The 9,633-nt window shown below is 44.1% G+C and overlaps 1 long non-coding RNA gene across 1 annotated transcript; it reads left to right on the forward strand.

Annotated features, from left to right (window-relative positions):
- Window positions 1-1,930: 1,930 nt before the first annotated feature.
- On the forward strand, window positions 1,931-7,200 carry LOC147033959 (uncharacterized). The gene is made up of 3 exons (XR_015059178.1): window positions 1,931-2,248; window positions 4,599-4,730; window positions 6,864-7,200. It is a non-coding gene; the product is annotated as an uncharacterized LOC147033959 (long non-coding RNA).
- The last annotated feature ends 2,433 nt before the right edge of the window (window positions 7,201-9,633 follow it).

A 9,633-nucleotide genomic window follows, 5' to 3' on the forward strand; every position in this document is an offset into this window, starting at 1 on the left:
CGCGGGTTCGAGTCCCGCCACTGAACAACATCAATATTACCGCACAAGGTGGAGAGGTGCAAGATCAGGCTCTTCCCTCAGCTCGTCTTCCCTCCCGAGCTGTAGGGCACAATAAAGGGCAACCGACCAATCTCGTGTGTGTGTGTGTGTGTGTGTGTGTGTGCGTGCGTGTGTGTGTGCATGTGTGTGTCGCCAGCTCGATAGGTAGACATTGCTTAAGTATCTCGCCCTTGTACATTATTTGCCTTGCTTATTCGGATAACTCTTCCCTTACGTGCTCCCCTCGTCCCTCGAGCCCCGACTATTGTTAATAAATTCCCCTCTTGTTGAATGTCCCTGCTCGTCCTTGTCCTTTCCACCATTGGTTTGCCACGGTGCATATTGGGGATAAGGAAGGCCGTTTCTGCCGTAATTGTGCATTTGGACCGACGGACCTCGGTAACCATCCGCTCGGGTTACACACGGTTCGAGCACGGTAACAGCTCGTTCCGCTCGAGGCTTGCCAAGGGTCTGTTTCCCCGGTCGTTGGACTGCGTGGGTATTTAGGTATATTGAACTTGGCAATTAACCCTACTCCACGTGGTCGAATTATTGGCGATTCATGATCTTGTAAGGGACCCGTACCTTCGGACTTATCCGAGGGTCACGACCTAAATTCCAGTGTGTTCGGTGGAGCTGACTCTACTGCTCCCCCTCGTGGTCGTGCTCGCCACAGACACCCGGCCCCACAACAATATGAGTTCACATTGCTGTTGAAGTGGTTGGTGCAAACACGATGGTGCAGAAGCACTGTGCGGAGATGCAACGATCTTACCCCAGAAAGAAACCCCAAAGGATTTGTTGGCGTTTTTGAACAACTCCAAACAGTGGCGGCATTAAGGTCATGCAATCCATGCAATTGCACAGGGTCCGGGGCAATAATGGCCCCTATGCGACCGAGTGGTACACGATTTTTTGAGATCGGGCCTCGGAGGATGGTGGTGGTGGTGGTGTTGGTTGAGGGTTTCACTTTGCTGAAAAAAAAACACTTCAACGTGAGTGGTGTTAAAACATAGTGCAAAAGGAATGCTCCAACTCAAGGCAAAAACTGTCACCTGATGAATTAGAGGGAAAAGGGGGGGGGGGGTGGAGTGGTCATTTTACCCTGTTATTTAACGAGGAAAGACGATAATAAAAATTATGGGATTAAATTAGTTGAGAAAATTGGTCAAGTGGAATAATAACTATGTTCAATGTTCACAAATGCAACAAGAATGACAACAGCCGGGTGCTGAAAGGGCAGAAAGCTATAAGGTGAATCTGCGTCAATGGATGAAAAATAATTTTGATGGAATGCTGCATCATGTGCATGTCCTGTAGAGATGTCCTGTTGGGAATGTCCATGATATGTGGATTCATTAGCATAATCTTTGCAGTTAAAGAAATCTGTTTGATTTGATTTGGTACGTCCATCGTCGTTGTGAGCTGTGCTGGCAGGATGGCCGAGACTTGAGGTACGCACGCACACTCGTCTCTAAACTGTCTAGTCTGGGTTTGAATGCACGTGTTTCACAGGCATGGTGATCCATCAATGTTTGTGCCGTCCCTCGGATGGACATTAAACAAGCGGCCTGTTTGCAGGTCGGCATTAGTTGGTGGAGTAAAGATTTCACGAAGAGTAGGTGAACTATCGCTGGCACCATGGCCAAATTCCAGCCTGTTCGTGAAAGACTTGGGCCAAAAAATCTTCCCCTGGCCAACCCCACAATAATGTGGTGAAAAGAAGAAAAAGATGAAGAAGAAGACGAAAAAGAGGATGATGGTCACTCTGAGGTAGTAGAATCTCTGAGGAGCCCAACATACACTGACCGAAACTTAGCATTGAACAATGCAGAGCTCCCACAAGGGTGTGTAGATTACAGTAGATCTGAAAACCAGTGAGGACTCACACACTCACACACACACACACACACACACACACACACACACACACACACACACACACACACACACACACACACACACACACACACACACACACACACACACACACACACACACACACACACACATCTATCCTTTCCGAGACGGGAAGTCCACCAAATAGGTTTCTAACTATCAGTGAACGGTCATGGAGTTTAATTGCCATAAAGATAAATCATTCAGTGTAATCGTGAAAACAGAACAGATTCCAAGTCCGAATCGATTAGTTTAAGGTTTAAACAGTTGTGCTGACACACCCGGTGAATATTCCAGGTGACATTCCCAGGTAAGTTTGGAGTGACTGACTGTTGGTGGCTGCACGGTGTGCACAGACCCGATAAAAGGGTTCAAAATGTAATTGGTGGAATTATTATAAATCTGAGAGAACGGTCGACGTCTGGATACCACAATTAATGGCCATTTCAATTGGAGGTAGAGGTGAATGAATGCAATTCAAGGTAATTACAATCAAGGAAAGACTTGGCCTTGTGAAAAATAACAAAATGGCGTCCGCACGGGGAGCCAATCTCGACAACATGAGCGCGTTTGTGAAGGTCAGCGGCACTTTTGAGTATATTCCCCGTCGAGCTTGTGAACTCGAACAAAACTTAGTCTTTCCTTGCATAGCTCAAGATTCAAAACACAAATGTAACCTTCAGCGGTGTCAGAAGGTTACATTTAGTACGAGACGATGTGTCCATGAACAACGTATGTTTGTGCGCTTCTGTCATCAAGCTGTGCCTCCTGTAAATGATGCTTCGCGCAGTCGTGTTTTGCACACAGCACACAGAACAGGGAGAACAGGACGAAGAAGAAGAAGAAGAGGAATGAAAAGATTCAAAAGAAGAACAGGAAAAAAAAAAAACAGAAACAAGAAGAGCAAGAAGAAGAAGAAGAACAGGAATGAAAAGATTCAAAAGAAGAACAGGAAAAAAAAAAAACAGAAACAAGAAGAGCAAGAAGAATAAGGGGAAGAAGAAGATGATGATTTGGATGATGATAAGACAGGAAGAATAAGAACACACACACACACGAAGAAGAAGAAGAAGAAGAATAAGAAGAGAAAGAAGGATAGGAAGGAAGGAAGGAAGGAAGAAGAAGCTCCCACAGAGGTATGTAGATTACAGTACATCTGAAAACCAGTGTGGACTCACACACACACATACATACACACACGAAGAAGAAAAAGAGGAAGAAGAACAGGAATAAGATGATGATGATGATGATGATGATGATGATGATGATGATGATGATGATGATAACAGGAAGAAGAAGAAGAGGAAAAAGAAGACAAGGAAGATCATCATCATCATCATCCTCAACTCCAAAGGATGATAGGATGCAAGTTGGAAGTCAGGATCTGATGAACCCCCTGCAATAGAATTAGAGAATTCCTGCTCTCTCGACTTCAATCGCCATATCTCGATGGAAGGAGGAAGTCGAAACGAGGGGGACGCCGATGATCAGGAGGTAGGGAGATAGCATTTGAGCAGGGTATAGCATAAAGGATAGCATACTCCATGATGCAGCACCCGGCTTGTAAAGCCCATTACATTGCAAGATTTATAGCCCAGACTAGACAGGTCAAAGTCGACGATGCCATCTCTAAGCCTCGTGTTGGCTTTACGGTTAAGGTGGCTGGCTTAAGATTTTAGGGTCTTGAGTTGGAGCCCTCGTCGTGACATTAAATAACAGGTGGGTTGACTCAGCCTGTCATTCTGGCAAAATGAGTACCGGCTTACTGGAAACAAGGGGCACTGCATCAGCGGTACAGCTGTGCTTCCAACAATGATGCAAGCAGTAGCCACAGGCTATGTATATGTATGTGTGTGTGTATATATATATATATATATATATATATATATATATATATATATATATATATATATATATATATATATATGAGATGATGATGATGATGATGATGAAGTGATCTCAGTTTAGAATTTTTAGGCATTGATCGAAGCAACACAGAGATAATGGGCCAAAGGACCTCTTCTGCTTCCCACAATAATATGATGTCATAACCGAACACCATCCAACCACCTGTCTCTGCCTCGACATTTGGTAAACATGTGTATTATTAGGTAAAAGCAGCACCTGTCGATATACATATTGCCAGGTTGACATGAAACTCCGAGAACGCCTCATGAGCAGTATGAAGAATTTCTCTTGAACATCGTCTTTTTGGAAATAATCAAGGGAGTAACGAAACCGACGAGGAGCCAAGATATTAGCCAATGTGATTAAATGTAAATATATACTTCTTTTTTTTTGCCCGGCAGGTTTTAGTTGAGGTATGCATGCACACGCATGCACACGCATGCACACGCATGAACACGCATGAACACGCATGCACACGCATGAACACACATGCACACACATGCACACACATGCACACACATGCACACGCATGAACACACATGCACACACATGAACACGCATGAACACGCATGAACACACATGCACACACATGCACACACATGCACACACATGCACACGCATGAACACGCATGCACACGCATGCACACGCATGCACACACATGCACACACATGCACACACATGCACACACATGCACACACGAGCTGTCTAGGTGGGGTTCGAATCTCGGCCCAGCTATATACTGCCTTGTTAGTGTTTTGCAGGAAGGGCGCAGCATCGATGCAGACAGTGCGTCGTCCCTCGGATGGACATTAAGCTGAGGATGTCCCAGTCACCAGCATTTCTTCGAGGACCTTCGAGATGCCACGCTGTCCGTGAAGATTGGGTGAGCTTTCAGGGGCCCCTTGAACAAATTCCAGAATCCTGTCTTCGCCGATTGCTGGGAAGGCAATGGCAAACCACCCGGCAGATAAATCATGCCAAGAAACTGCTTCGGTCTGCAACGCACTTGGGACATTTCAACACACACACACACACACACACACACACACACACACACACACACACACACACACACACACACACACACACACACACACACACACACACACACACACACACACACACACACACACACACACACACACACACACACACACACACACACACACACACACACACACACACACACACGTCACAGTGAGGTAAGAAAGTTGGAGTTTCCTTCGGTGTCACAAAGTCCGTTAACATAATCATTCATCGACAGAGAACGCCATCTGCTGCAAAGATTCATTAAACCTATTCAATTTCACGTCATTATTTCCCCATTTAGTTGTTAATTATCGAGTGTCACCATGTCTGCATTATTGCCAGGAAACGGTTTTTATATTTTTATATATTTAAAAAAAAAAAAAACCTGGATGCATTCATCTCAATGTGTGCTGCCAACACCAGTCAATGAAAACACCTGTTGAGGGTCACATGCCCTGCCAGGAACACGTCTGATATGAAATTAATATACAAGTTCCTTTTCAAGACACTTCAACGCAGGAGGAGTCCAACGAAGCCTGCATGATGATTGCCAACCTGTGGTTGTTTTTCCATGCTCTATCCTTCAAGTGCCAAGTACCAAGCAAGGACGCAGCACGTACCATTTTAAAGTCTTTGGTCTGACTCGGTCAGGGTTGGGTTTGAACCGTTTGAACCGCCGACCTCCCAGACTCAAAACAGACGCTCAAACCATTACACCACTGAATCTGTGGTTACTAGTATCGAAACTTCCATCCATTTAGTTACTGCTGCTCCTCCAGCTATCCATTTCTACCTGAAGACTTCATCTTCAACGAATCCTGTTGTCCTCGTACGTCAATTTGCACAAATGCACCTTCATCTACTTTTGCTGCACACCTTTAACTTCAACACAGTATTTGTTTTCATTTCTCATTTTCATTAACCTCCACCATCTTCGAAGATGGATGGAGGTTGCTGTTTTCACCCCTTTCTGTTTGTTTGTTTGTTTGTTTGTTTGTTTGTGAACAGTATTACGGAAAAAAACTCCTCGACGGATTTCAATGAAACTTGGTGCGGGGGGGGGGGGGGTAGGTATGGTCCAAGGATCATTCCATTCAATTTTGGACTTGTTCTCCCCCCCCAAAAAAAAAAAATTGTGAGAAAGAATATTTATTTTTTTGCATTTCTACATGTTTTAAGTGATTTCCAACCCCCCCAACCCCCCAAAAAAATTGTTCGAGAAAAAAAAAATTTTTGCAACTTTTTTTTCAACAAAATTTCGATTTCTTTTATTTTGCATTTCTTCATGTTTGAAGTGATTTCCAACCCCCCCCCCCAAAAAAAAAATGTTGGAGAAAAGAACTACAACTGTTGACATCATATTTAATGAATAAGATATCAGGTTCACTTGAGTGACCCAGCAGTATTGGCGGTGGAGGTTTTGCACTCTCCCGAGTGCTCCCCCTCTAGTTTCTGTTGTTATGGCCCTCATTTCAAAAAGCCTTTGTGCACGTTGACAAAAACTGCTATCAAGTCTCAATTTCTTTTGATTACACCAAGCCCTTTCAGGAGTCTTTATTTCCTTGCGAAGAAAGAAGAAGAAAAAAAAACTCTAGCAGATAGCCATCCTCAGGTTTATTACAAATAGTGAAATGAATTTCATGCACAAACTTCTGCAGGGGGAAGTGAGGAATATCACCAGGATGTTGATTGCCTTTATTTTTTTTTTGACCCTCCCCCACCTCCCCCTCTCCTCCTCTCCCCTACTTCACATCCCCAGCTTCTTGAGATTTTTATCATCACTGAGTTGCTTCTTGTTCACAGCAGGCAACTTGGTGGCCTTGCAGTTTTACCAGCTCAACTTTTGCTTGCTGCTGCCTCTTTGCCGAACCCCTGCCCTCCGGGTCACACACTATTCTGTCGGAAAATTCTTTCCTTGTTACCTCTTTCCCAAGTGCAAACTCCATGCTCATCTCAATTATTCATCCCCCTTTTCTCTCGCCCGTAGAACCGCACGTCCCATTCTTAAGTCAAGCCGTTCTCTGCGGGACTTGAGTCCGCTGCCCACCACCACCACCTCGTGGTCTCTCCCATTTCCACTCATGAGCTTTACGACTGTACACCTGTCGAGACCATGTTCACCTATCACCAGCAGCTCCTTTCCTGGTGCAAGCTTCTCACATCTGTTGAGGCTCCTTTTTACCTTTTTGTCCACACCCCTCATGTCGTTCCGTTCTTCCATAAGTCTCTTATAATATGTCTCATGAGTGTGTGTGTGTGTGTCTCATATGTCTCACATCCCACAACTGTAAAAGTATTACAATAAAAAAATAATTAATGATGTACAGGCCGGCTGGCTCATCAGCTGAGCAATACCATGATTGAAGTTTTGAGCAATCAAGCTCAATAACTCATAGGTGGTATTCAGTGGATCTGCAGATGAAGAGACATGACTCATTCCCACGGCCGTGGGACATTTACTGGGACATGAGTGTTATAATGGGAGTTTTTTTGTGGTGTGGGAGGGGGGAGGAGGGGGGGTGTTGGTGAGAGATATTTATTAAAATAAATAAATTCTCAGAAAAAGTTCACAAGTAATGCTTGCCATTTAGCACAACGCTTACAAAAATAAACATTTTGGTACTTTTAACACCTCGCCACTGAGTAACATACTTTTAGGACGTGTAGATAAATATAGGACAAAATCTTTCAAACACCTTTCCCACTTACACTTAAAATCGACTTCATTAACACGAGGTGTGCCGGACCCGTCGTCACTTCACTGATGGATTTAATCAAAAGACAGCATGTTGTACATCTCAAACGGAATGCATGTCTATCCGTGAGTCTTGAGGAGGATGTAAAATGAAGTGAAACATGTGAAAAAAGGATATTTTATAACACGTAGCAACGGAGATGATGTTTTCACTCCTGTCTGTTTGTCTGTCTGTAGGATATCTCAAAAAAGCTTTGGACTGATTCAGCCAAAACTTGGTGGACAGGTTAGGTGTTTGACAAGGAGGAATCGATTCGATTTTGGTGAATATCCGGATCCGGATTTGATATATATTTTTTAATTTTTACGTGATTCTTCACCATTTACAGATGGGACCAAAAATGATATATAGCATGATATCTCAAAGAGTTATGGACGAGTTATGACTAAACTTGGTGGATGAGTTGGGTAGGTGACAAGAACAAGCCGATTCGATTTGGGTTAAGATCTGGATGTAGATCCGGTTCATTAGTGAATACAAAATGTAAACTGTTCAGCCTGGCAGAGGTATGCGCTCTACCTAGTGCTGTTCTAGTTGTTACCTTGCGTGAAGTCTAAGCCTGTTCTAGTCTAAGTGAAGAGTGGGGTTAAGCAACTGGTTTACGTCTGTCTGTCCATGATCGAAGGAACAACTTATTTTTATTGAATGTTATATTTTGAACACAAATCGGAACACGAGTATGAAGACAAGTCTGCCGTTTTACCATATTTTGGCTCAGAATTGGTCCCAATTGTGCATGCGCAGAGAGGAGTGAGATAATATTGTTACATTTGTGGTGGGAAGGTGTGGGGTCGTGGAAATGGGGGGGGGGGGGGTAGACATTCCCATATAACAGACAAATGTGTAAAATAGCATGATTCGTGTACGAGTAGTTAGCCAATCTTGATGTAGTCAGTAGGGATGCATCAGCTGAAGGATCGTCTTGTTTGAATGTGCACCATACAGGGGATGGTGTTTGGTAATAATTAATTGGGGATTATGGTGAAGGAAATTGTAAGTATAACCCCTTTGTAATGTCTTCCTGGATGGAATCAGGTGGCTTGGGGCTCTGCAACGCAAGAGAGAGAGGGGGGCAGAGCGATAGATGCTTCCCTTTGGGGCAGAGCCTTGGATCGATTTTGAGGGATGGAGTTTTGTTGCCCCAGGAGGGGAGGAGCCTGGACCGCGTGAGTTTGTTGCGTCTAAAAGGAGATTGACTCTGAAGGGAATGGTTGCTGAGGAGAATGAGGCTTTGAGGAGCAGGATCAAGAGAGCCTGGTTCTGTGAGGAGAGCTTGCTTAAGGAGAGCTGTTGAAGGAGAGGTGGTGAAGGAGATCAGCATGCCTGCCTGTCTCTGCCTGTTGTTCGTCTGCCTGCTCATCACCTCCTCATCGCTTGCTCGTGGCTGTTCCGCACCCATCCCTCCACCCGATACCACCAGAGCAGAGTCCCCCAGTTTTGTCCCTTTCCCGTCTACGATTAAATCTGGTATGTGGCGCCATAGGTTTTATTCACATTGTATGTAATTATTTTTTATCAATTCCTGCTCCCCCCCCCCTTTTCATCCCCATCCCAACCCACCGTCATCTCCTCGTGATCACAATCCACTGGTTCTTTTTGTTTGTGTCATGTTGGTTTTGAAAGAGCTAAGGTTCTCATGTCTCTCCTCACAACCGCGCAAGTGTAATCCGTCATAGTTTGGAATGTCTCCACAAGTTAAAACTGTTCGGTACATCGTGGGATTTTAATCTTCCGCTGCAACGAGCTTAACGATAGTTGATCCGTTGATGCCACGATATTTTTCCTGTGTCTGCTTGCCTGGCAGTCAAAAAAAATTGAAAATCATTCCAAAGAGGAAATTTACTGTTTTTAAGGATGTTATAAAGGACACAAACAACAGGCACGAATAACTAATGTAACGTGTTAGAGAGGGTGATGTAATAGACACTGGGTAAAATGGTGGTAGAACCCAGAATTAATTTATTTATATGCCCTTAAACCCTAATTTAAAGTGAATGACAG

The sequence above is a fragment of the Eptatretus burgeri genome, chromosome 1 (assembly GCF_056783735.1).
Source record: "Eptatretus burgeri isolate ZD-2024b chromosome 1, Ebu_testis_v1, whole genome shotgun sequence".
Lineage (NCBI taxonomy): Eukaryota > Metazoa > Chordata > Myxini > Myxiniformes > Myxinidae > Eptatretus > Eptatretus burgeri.